The sequence below is a fragment of the Marmota marmota genome, unplaced genomic scaffold (genome assembly GCF_001458135.2).
Source record: "Marmota marmota marmota unplaced genomic scaffold, marMar, whole genome shotgun sequence".
NCBI classification, from domain to species: domain Eukaryota; kingdom Metazoa; phylum Chordata; class Mammalia; order Rodentia; family Sciuridae; genus Marmota; species Marmota marmota.
Genome location: NW_026000261.1, coordinates 6,864,782 through 6,884,475, shown reverse-complemented (window position 1 = coordinate 6,884,475; position 19,694 = coordinate 6,864,782). Strand labels below are relative to the sequence as shown.

At 39.7% G+C, this 19,694-nt stretch overlaps 1 long non-coding RNA gene across 3 annotated transcripts; it reads left to right on the top strand.

Annotated features, from left to right (window-relative positions):
- Window positions 1–5,351: 5,351 nt before the first annotated feature.
- LOC125614284 lies at window positions 5,352–18,309 on the top strand. Of its 3 annotated transcripts, none has more exons than XR_007344891.1 (5): window positions 5,352–6,324; window positions 6,806–6,908; window positions 8,215–8,304; window positions 10,134–10,189; window positions 17,854–18,309. It is a non-coding gene; the product is annotated as an uncharacterized LOC125614284 (long non-coding RNA). The 3 variants fall into 3 exon arrangements; XR_007344890.1 differs by lacking the exon at window positions 17,854–18,309 and adding an exon at window positions 14,780–15,715; XR_007344889.1 differs by lacking the exon at window positions 17,854–18,309 and having other exon boundaries at window positions 10,134–10,874.
- The last annotated feature ends 1,385 nt before the right edge of the window (window positions 18,310–19,694 follow it).

Genomic DNA, 19,694 nt, shown 5'->3' with positions numbered 1-19,694 from the left:
TTTGTATACTCTGGATATTAGGGCTCTATCTGAAGTGTGAGGAGTAAAGATTTGTTCCCAGGATGTAGGCTCTCTATTTACCTCTCTTATTGTTTCTTTTGCTGAGAAAAAACTTTTTAGTTTGAGTAAGTCCCCGAAAACTTAAATTTTTTGTTAGATGTATGTGTGTGTATGTGTATGTGTGTGTATCTTAAGATATTACTTGGATACAGTATTTACTTCTTAATTTAGAATGGACTGCACAATTTTTGTGTTGCCCAAAATGAGGAAAAAGAAAGCAGAAAGGTGAAGAGGCAACTGTGGTTTATTATTTTCCATAATCTCCAAAGCATTCATAATCATATAATCAGAAAAGGCTCATCATGTCTTTCTCTCTTTGCTGTAACCACAGCTTTCTAACAAGAGAGCACAAAAGAGCAAAGAGTAAACTTTGCTAGAGTCCTCCCCTGGTGGCTGATTCTTGAACTACAAGGAATGTTTAGCAGCTGGGAATAAAACCTGGTACCAGTCTCTTCCCTTCTCATTTCTGTGACATTCTAATGTCTGCCTCTGCAGACCCTGCTTCCATCCATCCACCTTTATCACCCATCTAGTCACACCTTCTCCTAGAGGTTGCAAGTAGTAAACAATCAATAACTACTACTATAGGAATGTGGACTTGTATGCTTGCTTGTATTCTTATTTATTTACTTTTATGTGCACGTGTTTGGATTGAACATGGATATATGTATGTGAATGTAGGCCATTGTATATATTGTTAAACTAATATCCACCAATGCTTTATTCTTTCCCATTTACCAAGTTAGGCTCAAAAGAAGGTTCTACAGAAGCAATAGGCTAATTAATGTTCAATGGAAAGAAAAATAGCAGAAAACAGTCATTTCAAGTATTGTATACATCTTTAAGTTAATGCCTAAATTTTTCTTATTAATCATAAGTTAAAATGTTCACAACCCATATATGTATGTAAGGGGAGTTCTTATGTTTTCCTTTATGGTGGGCATTAGCTATAAAATATCTTTGTGGGTACATTAAAAAAAGATGGGAAGTGACTTACTTTGTTCCTTGTATTTCTGTTTGAGGAACAGTGTGAATGGCTGTAGCAATGTGGCTATATTTCTGTTTGTTTCATGTATGAAGGTATATTAGGTATGAAGGTATATTTGTGCTTCTCCTAACTCAAACTCTTCCTCCACAGCTGCTTCTGGTTCTCTGGCTTCGTTTGTCAAGGAAGGAGCTTACAAGTAGATGTCTTTTTTATTTTACCCTCTTTTTCTATTTTGGTATTAGTGTCTCTCATGAACCACCTTCTCATCCCCAACCTTTTCACATTTCCACTTTATTCTTTAGCAATCATTAACAAAAGTTGTTAAGAGACAGATGTAGAGATTTTTATAGGCTAGCAAATTCTCTTTGGGAATTATGTAAATAAGGACCAACAAACTGTAGCTAGTAGGCCAAATCCAGCCAGTTGCCTATTTTTGTAAAAATGTTTTACTGGAAAAGACTATTCATTTACATATTGTCTATGGCTGCTTTCATGCTAAGATGGCAAAATTGAGTAATTGCAATAGAGACTGAAAAACCCAAACTATTCATGACAATTTTTCAGAAAATATTTGCCAACTCTTATGTAGTTCAGCATTCCCCTTCATTCTACAGACATTGTTTTCCAGGAGTTAACAACTTTGCTGTTAGGGTTCTTTAGTCATTTAAGACCAGAAAATGTTAGATTAAATAAATTTAAATAGCCTATTTAACTTGAAATAAAGAAGCATTTCATAAGCTAATATCTAACATTTAGAAACTCAGGGGAAAGAGGGTGCATTTCCCTCAATTTGGTCACAGAACACCTTTTTACAGCTTTCCTTACTAATATATCGCATAATAATGTTCTAAGGAACAACTCATTTGGAAAATGCTGTGTAGACATTCACATAACAGTAGTTTGAACTGGATATCTGATTTCCTGAGTTACTTTTTCTAGATGCAGGTGAAAAGCTACTTAGTATAGTGTTTAAGCACATAAACCTCAGATAAACCTGGATCAGAATTAAAGCTCTTCCATTTACCAGAATTGATCAAGCTACCAAATGCCATAAGGAGGACTGGCTATATAATTTGCAGTTTTGTACAAAGTGAAAACACAGGATCTCTTGTTCAAATGTCAAGAATTTCAAGACAGCAATAGCTGAACATTAAATCAAGCATGGGTCTTGAGCATGAAGACCTGATACACACTCCAGAAGCCAGTCCTGGTTATATGTTTGAATTTCTTCAACTATCAAATGTGGACAATACCTAACTTTTGAGATTGTTTTGAGAATTAAATCAGAAATGTATGTAAAGGGCCAAGCACAATATCAAGCACAGAATATTTAATAATAAATGACTTGCTTTTAATTCAAAAGCATTAATAGCCATATTCAATAAATATGTATTTAGTGTCCACTATGTGCTGGCCACTGTGCTAGGTATTCTGGGTACTGTGGTGAAAAAGACAGATAAGACCTTTGTTGTTATTTAGATTATTATTTAGTGAGGAAAACAAATAATTGAAGCAAAAAATAAGATAATTATAAATTGTGATAAGTGACATACCGGGAAAAATAGGGTGCTAGGAAGAGGAATAGTAGAATGAATCTTAATTTTGGTGGCCAGGCAGAATCTCTTCTGAGAAGTCCTATTTGAGATCAGAAGTATGAAAAGAAACTCACCATGGGAAGAACAGGAGGAAGAATATTCAAGGTAGAAAGGACTGCTATTGAAAAGGCTCTGAAGTAGGAGAGAAAATGGTATTTATGAGAGGCTTTAGTGGAGGAAGTAAGGAGAATGATATAAAATGAGGCTGGGGAGGGGAGGTAGGTAGGGTCCAGATCATGGAACACCTTGTAGGATGAAATAAGGATTTTGTTTTTTAGACCAAGTGCAATGAAAAGCTCTTTAACTATTTTGGACAGGGCAGTGACATGATCTAATTGATGTTTATAGAAACTCACTTTGGATCAGATGGATAAGAGTAGAAAAGTAGGAGTCTGTTTCAGCAGTCCAGTAGAGTTCATAGTACCTTGGACTTATGTGATCTTGAAGACATGCTGATAAATAAATGAATTTGAGGCTTATGCTTTTTAAAATTTTATTAAATTTCATTTCTAAATTTTATTTTTATTAGTTCTTTTTAGTTATACATGACAATAGAATTTATTTTGACATAATTAGAGAATCATGGAATAAAATTTGTTCTAGTTCACTCCCCAGTATTTCCCCTTCCCTTCTCTTCCTCTCGCCCCCCTATTCCCTTCTCTGTATTACTTTGATCTTTTTGCTGTTTACATTTAGTTTTTTTAATTTGTCTTGTGGGTGCTCATGATGGAGAGATTCATTGTAGTATATTCATATATGTTAGGTTACATTCATTCCACTGTGTTTCCCTATCCCATCCCACTACCCTTCTCTTTGTTTCCTTTTTCCTACCCCACTGGTCTTCTTTTTTTTCTTGGTACCAGGGATTGAACCCAGGGGCACTTAACCACTGATACCTATCCTCAGCCCTTTTTATATTTTATTTTGAGACAGGGTCTCAGTAAGCTGCTCAGGGCCTCACTAAATTATTCAGGGCATCACTAAGTAGCTGAGGCTGGTTTGAACTTGAGATCCTCCTGCCTCAGCCTCCCAAGCTACTGAGATTACAGGTATGCACCACCACACCTATTCTTTTTTATTTTCAACCTCCCCACCTTATTTTGGACTAGCTTCCGCATATCAGAGAAAACATTCAACCTTGGACTTTTTGGGTCTGGCTTATTTCACTTAGCATGGTAGTCTCCAGGTCTATCCATTTACCAGAAAATGCCATACTTTCATTTTTTATGGCCAAGTAATACTCCATTGTGTATATATATACATTTTCTTTATCCATTCATCTGTTGAGGGACCCCTAGGTGGTTCCATAGCTTAGTGAATTGAGCTGCTATAAACATTGATATAGCTGTATCACTTAATTTTAAATCCTTTGGATATATACTGAGGAATGGGATAATGAGGTCAAATGGTAGTTCCATTTCTAGTCTTTTGAGAACTCTCCTTACTGCTTTCCAGAAATCTCCTTACTGCCTCAGCCCCCTGAACCGCTGGGATTATATACTTTTGCCACCATGCCTGGACTGATACTTGTATTCTTGATGATTGTTAAGGCTTATTTTTGAAGGTATGAATAATAGACCTTGTTAATTGACATAGATAATTGAAAGAAAAAATAAACATCTCAAAGTTTTTCTGATCAATTAGATGGCATCATTTTTTAAAATCTTTTTTTAATATTTATCTTTTAGGTGTAGATGAACACAATACAATGCCTTTATTTTATGTGGTGCTGAGAATCAAACCCAGGTCCTTCCCATGCTAGGTGAGTACTCTACAGCTGAGCCACAATCCCAGCCCCAGATGGCATCATTTAACTGAGATAAAAGATGTCTGGGGGTGAGTTGTTTGGGGGCACTGGGGCTAAGTAGGTATATAAATCAAGAGCTCAGGTTTAGACATGAAAAATTTGAAGAGCCTTTGAGTCATCTAAGAAGAGATGGTAGTGATGGTGGTATTAGTCATAGTTGTTGTTTGCATTGCTATCTACGATTCTGTGATTATTTACTCTTGGTGTCACCTCATTAGACTACCAGGAAATATACAGAAAACATCTAAGGGAAAAACACCTAAAAATAGGAGTTGATAAATGTTATCACCATGGCAAGCATATAGAGTCACGGCTGCTTCTTGTAAAAGAGAACTGTGTATCAGAAAAGACACCATGTGGAATTCCTCAACAATATCATTTTGTTAAGATGGAACATGTATTTAATCCTAATGAAGAAGATTTCAGCTCATCCAGAACTCTGGTGCTTCAGGGATGTGCTGGGACTGGGAAAACAGCTGTGGTGCACAAATTCATGTTTGACTGGGCAGCAGGAATGGTTACTCCAGGCAGATTTGACTGTCTCATTTATGTCAGTTGCAGAGAAATCAGCCACACTAATAATCTTAGTGCTGTTGACCTGATCACTAACATATTTCAAGACATAAAGGGACCAATCCTGGACATTATACTTCTATATCCAGAGAAACTTCTATTTGTTCTTGATGGATTTTCTGAGCTGCAATACCATGGGGGTGACCAAGAAGACGATCTTACTAGTAATCCCCAGGAGAGGAAGCCAGTAGAGATACTCTTGTGCAGTTTGGTGAAGAAAAAACTTTCCTGAATCCTCTCTCCTAATAAGTGCCCAGCTCAAAGCCATGAAGCTCCACTCTCTGTTAAAGCAACCTATCCAGGCAGAAGTCCTATAGTTTACAGATGCTGAAAAAAGAGCATATTTCTTGAGTCAGTTTTCAGGTGCTAATGCAGCTATGAAAATCTTCTATGGTTTGCAAGACAGTGAAGGTCTTGACATTATATCTTCTCTTCCAATTGATTCCTGGATGTTACGCAGGGCCCTGCAGTCACAAGGAGATGTTGATAGAACTCTTCTGCAGTCCCTTAAGAACATGACTGACATGTATCTGTTCTACTTTTCCAAGTGCCTCAAAACCCTTATAGGCATATCAATGTGGAAGGGACAAAGTTGCCTGTGGGGCCTTTGCTCTTTGGCTGTGGAGGGTCTACAGAAGCATCGGGTTATGTTTGCAGTTAGTGACCTCAGAAAACATCGAATAGGAGTTTATGATACTGACTGCATTTTTCTCAATCATTTTCTAAAAAAAATGAAGGAGATGTCAATGTCTATACTTTTCTTCACTTCAGTTTCCAAGAATTCCTGACTGCTGTGTTCTATGCCCTGAATAATGACAAAAAAAGGATATTTTTTTTGGTCATGTGGGGAAAACATGGCAAGAAATATTCCAACAATATGGAAAAGGGTTTTCATCAGCAATGATACAATTTTTATTTGGCCTCTTACATAACAGAAAAGCAAAGACTGTGGAAACTACTTTTGGGAGAAAAGTCTCTCCAGGACTTCAAGAAGAGTTATTGAAGTGGACCAAAAGGAAAACAAAGGATAAATCTTCTAGATTACAGATTAAATCAGTGGACTTGTTTCACTGGTTGTATGAGATACAGGAATAAGAATATGCAAAAAAGATAATTGATAATTTACAGTCAATTGTACTACTCCAATCTACCTATACAAAAATGGACATTCTGGCTATGTCATTCTGTGTAAAAAGCAGTCACAGTCCTCTTTCAATGTCTCTGAAGTGTCAGCACCTACTTGGATTTGAGGAGGAAGAGAAAACCATGGCATTCATGCCAACAGCCTTAACATTTAATCAGTGAGTATATTCATATCCTTCCTCTAGTTTTTTTGGCCTTCTTTCTTTTTTTATTACTTATTTATTTTAAGTACTTAGGCATATGATCATTTCAAGTGTCATCAATAAGTAGAAGTAATCACCTCAGCTTTCCATATTTTATGTGAGTCAATAATGTAAGGATTTACTGATTATCTACCATGCATTGAACACTAGCCTAGGTAAACAATGAGGAAAGCTAGTTTTTTGAGCACTTACCATATACTGGGCACTGTGTGTGTGTGTGTGTGTTTTGTGTGTGACGCGCACATACGCATTAGTCTTCATTGTCACTCTGTGGATGTGCTTTATCATTATAAAATGTTATAAGCATTTAAAATCTTCAAGACCCACGATTTTGGTGTCAGTGACCATTCTGGGAAAGTTTGCAAACCTAACATTGGATTGGTTGTCACTCTTCTGCATGTATATACTTCATCACTGAGGCCTCAAAAATTTCCAGGTTAAGAAGAGGAGCTACATGTCTGTGTATCTTTCTGTAACACCTGAGCTCTTCCTACCCGACCTTTACAGAGGACTGAGAGCTGAAGTTCAAAGAGACATAGGTAAACCACTATTATAATATGAACTCTCTGTATACGATAAAATGCAATTCTAGTTCCTTTTTATAGTATGGATTCTGTACACTATATAAAACAGTTCTACTGACTGATTAAAGCAGTGAATAACTATATCAATCTGTTCCCAATATCTGAGTTATGAAAGACAATGCCTCTTCCTTATTGTGGGGCCAATTGAGTGGTAGGGGACCTTGAGGAGAAGAGTGAACAGAAAGCTCTCTTAGAGGAATGCATTAATCCTATTCTTAGCTCTTATAGATGGATTTCCTCAGCTGGCTGTAGCATAGAGGTGGTAATGGGCAATGGAGAATTTGTGTTTGAGGGAAATAGGGAGGGACAGGGAGTGCAAGAAGAGTTTGTTTAGAACTAGCAGGGACAGGGGTAGGAGAGGTTAAGTTAACAAATAATTATGAAGGATCTTGGTTATAAGGTCCCAGTGAATTCGTTGTATATTATAAAGTAAAATAATTGACAAATACATTTGAGAGATTTAGAAAACTCTCAAACACATTTGAGAGATGGAAACAAAAAGGGCTTCTGATTAATTCTGGGTTTCCAGAAAGTCAACTTTAGATGGAGTCTCCACCCCCTGCCTTTATTGCCTTTATCAGAGGGCTTAAATGCCTGTCAAAATTTAAGCCAGAACATTCCTTTCCCAACATTAGCATATTGGTGAAGTGAGAGTACACTGTTGAACTTAAACTTGAGTTTCAATTACTATAATTAGTTTTTCTATTTGAACGGACAACCAAGAATCAGTTATATTGTACAGGTAGCTTGGGGAAGTCACTTGATCTCTTAGAACATCTGCAAAGTGGTGATTATAATTTTAAAAGCCAATAAATAAATAGAAGGAGAACAAGTAGAGAGAGGGATTATGGGAGGGAGAGAGGGAGGGAGAGAAAATGGAAGCACTAAGGATTGACTTGGAGCAAATTATATGAATTTATGAATATGTTGAAATAAACCCCACAGTAATGTATAACTATATAACAAAGTTTTAAAATGGTGATTATAATAGTCATTATGTTAAGAGCCAGATAACCTTGATGCCTGGCACATAGTAGCATGGGTTTGGAGTAAGACCCGATTAATGGTCTCAGTTCTTTGTCAACTTATATGATTTTGACCAAATTGCTTAATATTTTGTGCCTAATTCCCTAATCTGCAACATGGGGTGACACCTTCTAAGGTTTTAGAAGAGTCAATTAATACTAGCATAGAAAAAGAAGCCAAAATAAGCTTTTTGCTTAAAGTTTTAAAATTATTTTTGTTTTCTCATCTCTTGTAGGTCCTTTTAGATGCGCAGTTTCCTAGTGTCTCAGCTACACTTGCTTTGCCAAGCACTGCGTAATCCATAATGTAAAATCAAAGATCTGAAGTAAGTTGAACTTTACTTTAAACTCTGAAGTATTTGCAGATAAATACTGGGTTGCCAGAAATTGCACTGTGGGCTTATTGGATCTGAAAACAAAATATAACTAGTGTTCAGTTTGTCCATAGTGGAGTAGCAAATAAAAAGATGCTACAAACCTAGAAGAAAGGTGTGAGTAACATCTTTGTCCACATGCCTGTTTTTTTGTAGGTGCTATTTCTGCACATAACAATGCACTGCAATGAGTGGGTGGCAAGTTGTAACACCTAAGAGATTTGTCTGTGGTTCGTTCTGGATCTACCCCTCTTCCTTTTCCTACCAGACCCCTGAGATCCTTCCCCTAAATTTTCTTTCAGTTGGGTCCTGTCCTACTGTGGATCTGCAGTGTGGTGATCATTTTCTCTCCCTCCATGCCCAATCCACTGCCCCCATTTATTCATCAAAGTGCCCCAAGAAGCCCCCATCCTGGACACTTTCAGATATTTGTCTGCATCACAAGCATATAAGCACAAGCCTCCTTGATTTTCCATATTTTCCATGTCTATTTTTCCACATAGATCAGTTTCTGCAGTCCTTCTCCTGTCCTATCCCAGAGGAAGAAATGGCCTTTCCAAACCCAAAGAAGCCAGTAAATTCAGTTTATTTGTATTTTTTTGTGAACATTTCATTATTTTACTTTCACATCACAGAATCTTAAAACAATATAAAAACCTTTCATCCAGCTGACCTATACTCCACCCCATCCTCCATGCCCCCACCCTATTGCCTTCCATTCCCTGACCCCTGAGACCACCCTCTCTAGGGTAATATCTTATTTGCTAATGTGTTTCCAGATCTTTTCTCTCCTCACACAAATAGGAATTTGTAACATAAGACAAACATAATCTATACAGATATACAGCATACATAAATATACAGAACTATGGAAGGTTTGTTTTACACAAAACAAGTGACTTATATAATTGTTTTTTTCATTTCACAGAACAGTAACTATGCCTCAAATACAATATGTGGACTCTACCTCATTCTTTCACATATTTCTTGCATTTTCAAGCTTCTTTCTGTGATCTCCTTCCCTATGACTCAAGCTTCTCTCAACATTCAGAACTCTCTCTCAACCACATGTCCTGTTACATTCAAACTTTGTCCTTAAAAACAGCTTCCCCTCACTGACTCCACTTCTGCATTTTCCATTCACTCACTCCTTGCACTTTGGCTTCTATCCTGCCACTCCCCTGAATTTGCTTGAAGATCCAAAGTAAATGCCAAGCCCAATGGACATTTTCAGCTTTTGTTTCTCCGGGCCCCTCAGCCTACATGACCTTTTTAAAAAAAATTTGGTTTCTAGTTGTAGTTGGATACAATACCTTCATTTTATTTTTATATGGTTCTGAGAATTGAACTTAGTGCCCCATATGTGCTAGGCGAGTGTTCTACCACTGAGCTGTAATACCAGCACCCCCTACACACCTTCTCTTTTGATTCATCCCCCATTCAAACTGTTCCTAATTATTTTATTGCCTCCAGCCATCTCCAGCTGGGATGATTTTAACATTTTGTGGATATCTAGAGACACTTTTGTCTGTCATGGCTGAGTGAATGGGGTAGGTACCACTGTCATCTAGTGGATAGAGGCTAAGGATTCTGCTGAACATCCTACAGTGTACTGGCAAGCCCCCCATAATAATGAATTATCCAACTGTAACTGTCAAGAGTACTGAGGTTAGAAAACACTGTCTAGAGGGATATAAACAAAACAAAGACATTTATGAAATGTACAGTTTAAGTAGCTGGCCCCCAATTTGGATGGTGATTGTCTACACCCTTCCCAACAGGAGGAAGCCGAAAGTCACATCTCTGCTGGATGTCCCAGAGCCATGGCAGCTTTCTGGTATGTAGGTCCACAGTCCCTAGGTGATGTCCAGGACTCCTCCAGTCATGTCTCATTGTGTTCCAGTTGCACACCTCCTCCCCATCCTTCCACCTGAGGGCTAAAGCACACTTTTAGCCCCCTTCAACACAGCTTATGGTCACCAGGGGGGAAAGCAGACCAACCTCCCACCTACCCCCTTCCCTGACTCACTCTCCTCTTCCTCCCACCTCTCCCCCTCCCACTGGCGGTTGATTTCCCATTGGATATTCTTCTGTTCTATTTCACATTTATGAATTCACTGAGAGCTTTACAGCCAGATTCCCTTACCACATTTTTCATGGTGGTGGGTTGGAGGAGAGAATGGTCTAGATGAGTATACCCTCTGAGTGTTATGAATTTCGGACTCACCTTGGCAGTGGTATGAGTTCAGATCTGTCTGTGGTTTCATCTACTGATGAGTGGGGAGGATTCTCCTGTCATGAGACTGTGCAGTTATAGGAGTCCTTGCCGGCAGCTGGTGCTGCTGGCTTCCTTTGTATGCAGCCCTGTGGGATTCCCTTGGGGTGGCAAATCTCTGCTGTGTTTTGAATAAATGTGGGGCAGGGCATGATGGTGAATGCCTGTAATTCCAGCCACTCAGGAGCCTGAGGCAGGAGCATTGCACATTCAACCCAGCCTCAGCAACTTAGCAGGGCCCTGGTAATTCAGCAAGACCCTGCCTCAAAATTTCATATATATATATATATATATATATCTCTCACACATACATATACATATACATACACACACACACACACGTCTGAGCATGTTGCTCAGTGGTTAAGCACCCTTGTGTTGAATCCCCAGTACTAAATAAAATTAAATTAAGTAAACCTGAGTTAACCCCAGACTTGTCCCGATTATTTCTTATTATTTATTTAACTCCCTTAGAACATGAGCCATTCTATTCATTTTGCTCCTGGGGACTTTTGGGATGCAGGAATTCCTATTACTTGACAAGCCTGATGGAACTCCCCAGCCAGTTCCAAAATTTTCTTTTTTTTTGGTTGTAGATGAACACACAGTATCTTTATTTATTTCTATGTGGTGCTGAGGATCGAACCCAGTGCCTCACACATGCGAGGCAAGTGCTTTACCACTGAGCCACAGCCCCAGCCCCCCAAAATTTTCTTTGATGTTTTTTTGTTTCAAATTTCTCTGCTAGTACCAGTTTCTGACTGGGAAGTAATCTGACTCTCCAGAATAGGAACCTATTCAAGTTAGCTTAAAGAAAAAGGTATCTGGGGCTGGGGTTGTGGCTCAGTGGTAGCACACTCACACTCATGTGAGGCACTGGGTTCGATCCTCAGAACCACATAAAAATAAGTAAGTAAATAAAATAAAGTTATAAAAAATGTTTAAAAAAATAAAAGAATATCTGGTTAAAGTGGATCCTCATGTAGCATAATTGCAAGATGTGAAAGGAATTGCATCATAGCCACTCTCTCCAGCTCTCTAGAGTTACTGGATCAACTCGTCTATGCCTGTCTGTACCCTGGAAACTCATGCTGGTGTCCTCTAAAAGATACCTCTGTAAAGCACTCAGTTTTGCTCCCGTTTTCAGGGCCAGGCCTTGGTGTTTGTGGCTATGACCCAGGCCTCAGCAAAATTACTCACTGCTACATTGACCAACTCCATCATGACTATGGCATCTACCTCTCAGTGCTGATGATCTAGCCTGGGAATCTGTGTGGCTCAGGATAAGAGTCAAATGACCAGTCCTATTTAAACCATCATAAGGACTAGGTGGGCAGAGGATGTCCTTTTATATACATGGATTTCCAGGCCCACCAGACACTAGGATGGGGAAACAGACAGACATAGATCTATCTCTGTTGATCTATAGATAAATCTATAAATCTATAGATCGATAGATATAGATATATGTATGTACACACACATACAGAAGCTTCAGTAATTCTAGTGTTGAATGATAATGCTCTGTAATACAAGAGGTGTAATCTGACCTGGCATGGTGGCATATGCCTTTAATACCAGCTACTTGGGAGGCTGAGGCAGACAGATTCCAAGTTTGAGGCCAGCCTGCACCACTTAGTGAGATCTTGTCTCAAAATAAAAAAAAAAATTAAAAGGACTGGGGGGGCTAGGGATGTGGCTCAAGCGGTAGCACGCTCGCCTGGCATGCGTGCGGCCCGGGTTTGATCCTCAGCACCACATACAAACAAAGATATTGTGTCCGCCGAAAACTAAAAAATAAATATTAAAAAAAATTCTCTCTCTCTCTCTCTCCTCTATCTCTCTCTCTCTCTTAAAAAAAAAATCTGATTACAAATAAAGAACTGAGAAATGGCACTGGATCAAAATACCCTTCCCTCTGAATGAACTGTCTGATGGAGAAAAGCCCACTCCAAACTGCTAGTTTTCAATTTGTTTTCTAGCACCTCTGTACTCATAACCAAAGCAAAGGAGAATGCTACTTGACTTCAGAAGAAAGCCAGCCACCTTGCAACATCTTCAGGAAATTCTGCACTCCCTTAGGGTTTGCAAAACTCCCTATGTCTTGCAGACCAAAAGCAAATTCTCAGTCACCTAGCTCTAGTTTGCATAATTATAGAAAGTGGAAGCTGGTTATTTTTCTGGCTGACCTTTGGCTCAACCAAGCACACAGGACCTGTGACAGAAAATAGCAATAAAATGAAGTGTTAACAGCAGTGAAAACGTTATTATTTAGATGAGCAGGAAAAATCAGGCCCCAATACGCCCATCAGAACCCTGCCTGCTAGAATCACATCCAAGGCAATGTCCACTTTAGGTACTGTAATGTTTTGAAGTTGGCACACATATAACTTTATATATAATCATGTCACATTGTATAAGACTTTTCAGAGAAACAATTTACTAATAACTTTTATAATACCTTTTATCTTTTTTTATATATGGGAAAGCATAGTCTGTGACCTGATAACTTGCTTGTTCCCAAATCCTTACCTCTTTCTTATTCTCTCATTGCCCCATTAACACATTATCAATCTTTGGGGGAAAAATAAACACACAATTTTAGAGCCTCATCCACTCTGGCCACAATGAGCAGGAAAGGAGGAGTATACCTTCAAAGTCAACCAGAATGGCTCTAACCTGTCTTTTCCATATTGCACAATCCAAATAAGATTTCTTTTGAACAAAGAGTCTTGCTACTGCGAAGTTTGAAAATTACTAAGCTAATCTAAGTCCCTCACTTTTAAAAACCACCAATGTAAGACCTAGAGAAGTTTACCTGGTCAGCCAGTTCAAGCAGAGTAATTGTTAGAACCCAATTCTCAAACTCCTCATTTATGATTTATCATATTAAGCAACAACAGAAAATCCCTGTAATGCAGCAAAGAAAACAATTGTCAGAATGAAGAGACAATCCACAGAATGGTAGAAAATATTTGCAAATTGGGGCTGGAGTTGTGGCTCGATGGTAGAATGTTTGCCTGACATGTGTGAGAACCTTGTATAAATAAATAGGTCCATTGACAACTAAAAAATATTTTTTTAAATATTTGCAGATCCATTTCTATGTTCCCAGTCCTAGATCAGGAGCCCCAGTTTTCTGCACTACACAGGAGCTGAAAAAAAATTATAGGGAGAAAACTAAGCATACCCAAAGCCAGGAAATGGCACTGAAATCATGGGTGCATATCAACTAAGCCACATGGAAGAGTCCAACACGTGGGCCAAAGGGAGGCAGCATTCTGTTTCAATCTGTGACCCAGATCTCACCTAGTCGAAATACTGCATCTCAGAGAGTGTAAGAGGACCCCTATATAGCTGATTTCCACAGAAATCACCAGCATTGTGATCCACACGCAGGGCTCAGAGCCTCAGCGTTTGAGTAGGACTCCAGAGTCCTAGCTCCCTAAACTCAAAACCCGCAGTTCTAGCCCACACACAGCTTGCTAAGAATCACCTATCAGCACCTCTGCAAACCTCCAGACTGTACTCCGCTCCCATGCAGGTCACTCGGATACTACCTACCCAAAGCACAACAGCATTGCGGGGATCCCCCCACCTCACAAGACAGTCTGTCATTGGAAGCAGACTGCCACCATCTTGGATAACCTTTCTCGCCATATTTGGAGGGGGCATCTCTCAGATCGGATCTCCATCTGGTCAGGTANTTCCTTTGCTCCCCCACCCCTCTCTTCTCTGTCCCACCCCTCGCTTCTCTGTCCCACCCACTCATAAAGAGCCGCCTCTGCCTCAGTCCCCTCATAGAACGCTTCCCACCGGGCTCACCAGAGTAGATACAGGGCTACCACAGCCCTCTCCCAGGCAGAAAGGGGTCCCTCTCGCTTCGAGGGCTCCGGGAAAAGGGAGCCACGCGGCCAAATCTCTAGGCTTTTACTCTAGGACTGTTCCAACTCCCAGAGACTGCGGGGGTGCCGAGGAGGGAGAGCCGAAGGTCCCGCCCCCTCCTGGGCTCCTAAGGGAACCCACCGCATGGCTGAAAGCCATCGAAGGCGGGAAGAAACGGGACTGGTTAGAAAAGACCCAGAATGAAGAAAATGAAGCTCTCAGAAGTAAGTCCAAAAGGTCCCACCCCACCATGATGGTTTGTTCCAGGCCTGGTGAGCCCCCTCCAATACTTGGAATATTCTAGAACAGGAAGTAACTCCAACACCTCTGTGGCTTCCGGTAGCCCCAAGGAAGAGGAGAAGCCAGGAAACAGCCCATCCCCCAACGCCCGCCTAACGGGACACTGCAGTAACTTTGGTAATAAACAGTGGCTATTTCCATCCTCAAAATGTGCCCTGAATCTGTTCACCCCCATCCCTGATACTAGTTTAGCCCCCCTCATTTCTTCCCTCAACCACTGCAGCTCTCTGACATCAGATACTGACCCGATCTAACCGTCATCAGTGCGATGTAATCCTGTCTCTCAAAACTTTCAATGACTTTCTGAGGCTTATAGGATAAACTAAAGAGATCCTAGGTTGAGTCCCACTTTTTTTGCCATTTTTATCATCTTGAATCTCAGTTTCTACCTATGGGCCCAGGATGAGGACAAAATGTTGAAAGTACATGTAAAGTTGAAGAAGTAATGGTTTGTGTGATCCCATTTTTAAAAAATGTAGAAATAAATCTCATATATTCTCATACATATGTAATCTAGTATATATTCATGTATTTCTATAATCAGATAATTGGAGTGGGAAAGGGTGGCACCACACTCTTACCATAGTTATCTCTGGAAGGTGGAGTTGGATGGAAGGTTAGAAAAAATTTTTAACTTTTAAAATACATCTTTCTGTGATATAATGTGTTACAAACATGTAATTACATGTGTATATGTGTGTGTGTGTGTATATATATATATATATATATATATATATATATATATATATTTAAAATATGGAAAGTTATATGACAGCATTTTAATAATGGTTCTTTGGGTGCTGGAAATATAGACTGTGGGTATGGATATATGGGGGTGTGTTTGTGTGTGTGGCCTTCCATCTGCTAGGCAAGCACTGTACCCCTGAGCAATATCCCCTTTAAAAAAAAAACAACTTTATATTTTTCTCTATTATAAAGATTTTTTATAATAAGCCAGGCACAGTGGTGCATGCCTTTAATTCTAGTGACTTGAGAGGCTAAGGCAGGAGGATCATAAGGTCAAGGCCAGCCTCAGCAACTTAGGGAGACCTTGTCTGAAAATAAAAAGGGCTGAGGATGTGGTAAAGTACCCCTGAGTTCTATCCCAAGTACCAAAGTTGTTTTCTAGAATAAGCAAGATTTTTTTCAAACTTTTTGAAAACCTTTTCCCCAATAATGTCTGATCATGACAAATAATTTGTAAGTACCTGAAAAGCACATATCTTCCTATAATTCCACCCTCCCCCTATCCTGGGAGAAACCCATTTTAATTCTTGATACACGTCTTTCCAGCCTTTTAAAATAGGCAATAGCAAATAATTTTCAGTTTCTTAAAGGAGGCCTCAGTATATTTTCTCTTGCTTCCTTGCTTTTGCACAGGCTATTCTTTATGTGGTTGGCCCTCAGCCCCTCTGACACTCTTTCCATTCCTGTTCTTATCTACCTAGTTCCTATTCAGTTTCCATTCCTCTTACACAGGCACTCAAGCATTTCTCCCTCTTATAAGTATTCCTTGATTCTCCAAACCCCCTTCTGAGCTAGGCTGAATTGTGCAACATTTTTATGTCCTGATAATATGTGATAATATGTTTTGTATACCTCTTGCAGTACTTTTCACACTGTATTATAACCTAATATTTTTAAATCTTTTTCCCCATTAACTGGGCATTACTTGAGGGTATAGTTTGTCTTAAATATGTCTTGTTTTGAACATCTCACATAGTAGTAAGCATTCAATACATTATTCATTAAATAAATTGAATGTGCAAAGAATACTTTTAAAAGAACCATGTTTTTTTTTTTCCTTGTGATATCTTTTTCTTCATATACACCGATTTTCTGCCACCTCACAGCTCTTGTGGTAGGGACCTCTCCTCAGTATTTGAAACCAACCAGTGTCTGACAGATTTGGAGTTTGTAAAAAATACCCTGGAAGATTCAGGAATGAAGCTTCTGTGTGAAGGATTGAAATAGCCAAATTGTACATTACAGACATTGAGGTAACTGGTAGCAGGATAATATGTTGTTTGTGTGCATTCCATTTTTTGGTCACTTTCTATTTGGGGGCAGGATGAGAGCATAAATTAGGTAATGAAGCTACTTTTCTGTTCTCGAAAGGTTTTTTTTTAATATTATTTTTTAGTTGTAGTTGGACACAATGCCTTTATTTTATTTATTCATTTTTATGTGGTGCTGAGGATCAAACCCAGGGCATTGCACATGCAAGGCAAGTGCTCTACCGCTGAGCCACAACCTCAGCCCTCTCTAAAGGTTTTATCACCCATGCCTTGTCTCTCCTGCATCTTGTGGGTCACTTGCTGCTGTTCTTAGCACCAGTCAGTGGCTAACTGAGCTGGAATTTAGTGAAACAAAGCTGGAAGCTTCAGCTTTGAAATTGCTCTGTGAAGGCTTAAAAGATCCAGGTTGCAAATTACAGAAGCTCAAGTAAGTTGCAATTGTTAGTTGCTATTCTGCAGGAATATTTAAAAAATACACAATTCAAGATGGGTGTGGTGTTAAAAATCACATTTCAAAGAGTTATGGAAAACAAGAAAAAGAGTGGCAATCCCTGAACTTGTCCTGTGTAACAAGTTTGGAAAAAAATATTTTTTATTCTAAATGGCATATTATCAATGTCAATATTAACTCATTGAGTACTTATTGAGTTCTTTATAATAAGCACTGTGCTAAGTGCTTTGTATAATGATTTCCTTTAATCTGTGTACAGCTCTAAGAGGTTCAGATTATTGTACCCATTTTAGCAGAGGAGGAAATGGAAGCCCAACATCATTAGGCTAAACAACATGGCAAGGGCAGAATTCAAAACCCAGATTTATATGAATTCACAGTCCATTGTATTCACCTTAATTAAATATTTGTCATCACATATGTATGAATTAGGGTTTGACAGAGAAACATATGGATAGGATGTTTGTGTGCATGTATGCATGTACACACACCCACACATGTGACTGTGTAGAGATTAATTTTAAAAGATTGGCTCATGTGATTATGGAGATTGGTATCTCTGAAATCTGCAGGGGAGGCTGGCAGACTGGAAACCCAGGGAAGAGCCCATGTTACAGTTAAGTCCAAAGGCTATTTGTTGACAGATTTTCTTCTGAGGAGAAGGTAAGTATTTTTCCATTATCTTTCAACTGATTAGACATGTTTCTCCCACATACATTTTTCAAAGTCTACTGATTAAGATACTGATCGCATCGTAAAAGTACCTTCACAGAAACATCTAGAACAATGTTTGACCAAATATCTGGGTACCATGGACCAACCAACTTGACACATAAAAGTAACTCACAATATATATGTGGGATTTTAAAAAATTTTGGCAGCACTGGGGATTGAACCCAAGGGTGTCTTACCATAGAGCCAAATACTCAGCCCCCTTTTTAAATTTATTTTTTATTTTTATTTTTTTTAATTTTTTAAGTTGTTGATTGACCTTTATTTATTTGCTTATATGTGGTGCTGAGTATCGAACCCAGTGCCTCACATGTGCTAGGCAAGCACTCTTCTGCTGAGCCACAACCCCAGCCCCCCTTTTTAATTTTGAGACAGGGTCTTATTGTTGAGGATCTCAGTGAGTTGCTGAGGATAGCTTCAAACTTGAGATCCTCCTGCCTCAGCCTCCCAAGCAGCTGGGTTTACAGGCATGTGCCACTGTTCCAGCTTATGTGGGATTTTTAAAAAGCAAAAGCTCTTTAGCATTAAAGCTTTATAAAATCCACTTTGAGAACTCATTTTATACAAAGTACCTCTTTTTAAAATTTCAAAACTGGGGAGCTATAAATACATTTCCTTTTGAACCTTATTCAAGACTGAGTTTGGTATATCCTCTACTCTTGCTCTGTGCCTTCTCTCCCTAAAAGTAGACCTCAAACTCCAAGATCTTGACTTCTGGGACAGCTTCCATGGCAAGGTTCCAGGACTGCTGGACTGACATAAGGGGAATGTACCTGGCCCTGATGGAGCAGAACCTTGCCAGATATGAACTTCGAATAGTTGAACCACCAAAAGTACCTTTTGGGAAAAAACCCCAAATGCTGATGAATATGGTCCAGATATTGAGCCCAACCTGTGGATGTGGGTGAAACCCAATGTGGTGTATCCCCATGGCAAGCTAGAAAGGGGAGGATCTGATGAGTGAGTTCCCATCCCTGCCGCAGTCTGGCTGGGCACAATTCAGGAGCCACTTGTCAAAGGAAACGAACTTTATTTTTATAACACACACACCGCACCACACAGCTCTTCAGGAAAACCCTCAGAGCCCAACTGCCACCACCAGCTTCCCACAAGCCTCTCAACCTCCCCCACTCCTCCTGCTCTTGAGGCCGATTGGCTGGGTCGCGTGGGCAGAGCCAAAAAGAGTTCCCCAATGAGCAGCTCCGTGGTCTGAAAGGGTGGGGAAACAGCCCAATGAGCATCAATGCAGAGGAGCCAATCATTTGGCAGCTAGAAGTTTGCTGGGGCCGCTGTGAGCCAATCATCAGCTGGCAGCTGGAAGTTTGCTGGCAGCTGGAAGTTTGCTGGGGTCCCTTCGGCTGTGGCTCTCAACATCTCCCCCTCTCTGTTTAAACAACAAGCATGTGGCTTAGGGACCATGCCTGCCTTAGGTTGTTCAATACTACATATGGTTCTTACCCGTCATCGGATGAGCTGACCTCAAGGTGTCAGCCTCCTGTCTTAGGTTGGTACCATTGCAATTGGATCTTACCTGTCATTGACTACCGGTCCAGCATACAGCCACACCTGTGGAGAGGTCTTTGTACCAGCGGGGGGGTGAGGTTCTTTGCCTCACCTCTGTTGGCCCCCAAATTTTAGCTGAACAACCATCACAAGCAGAAGGGAGGAAGATACACCAAGC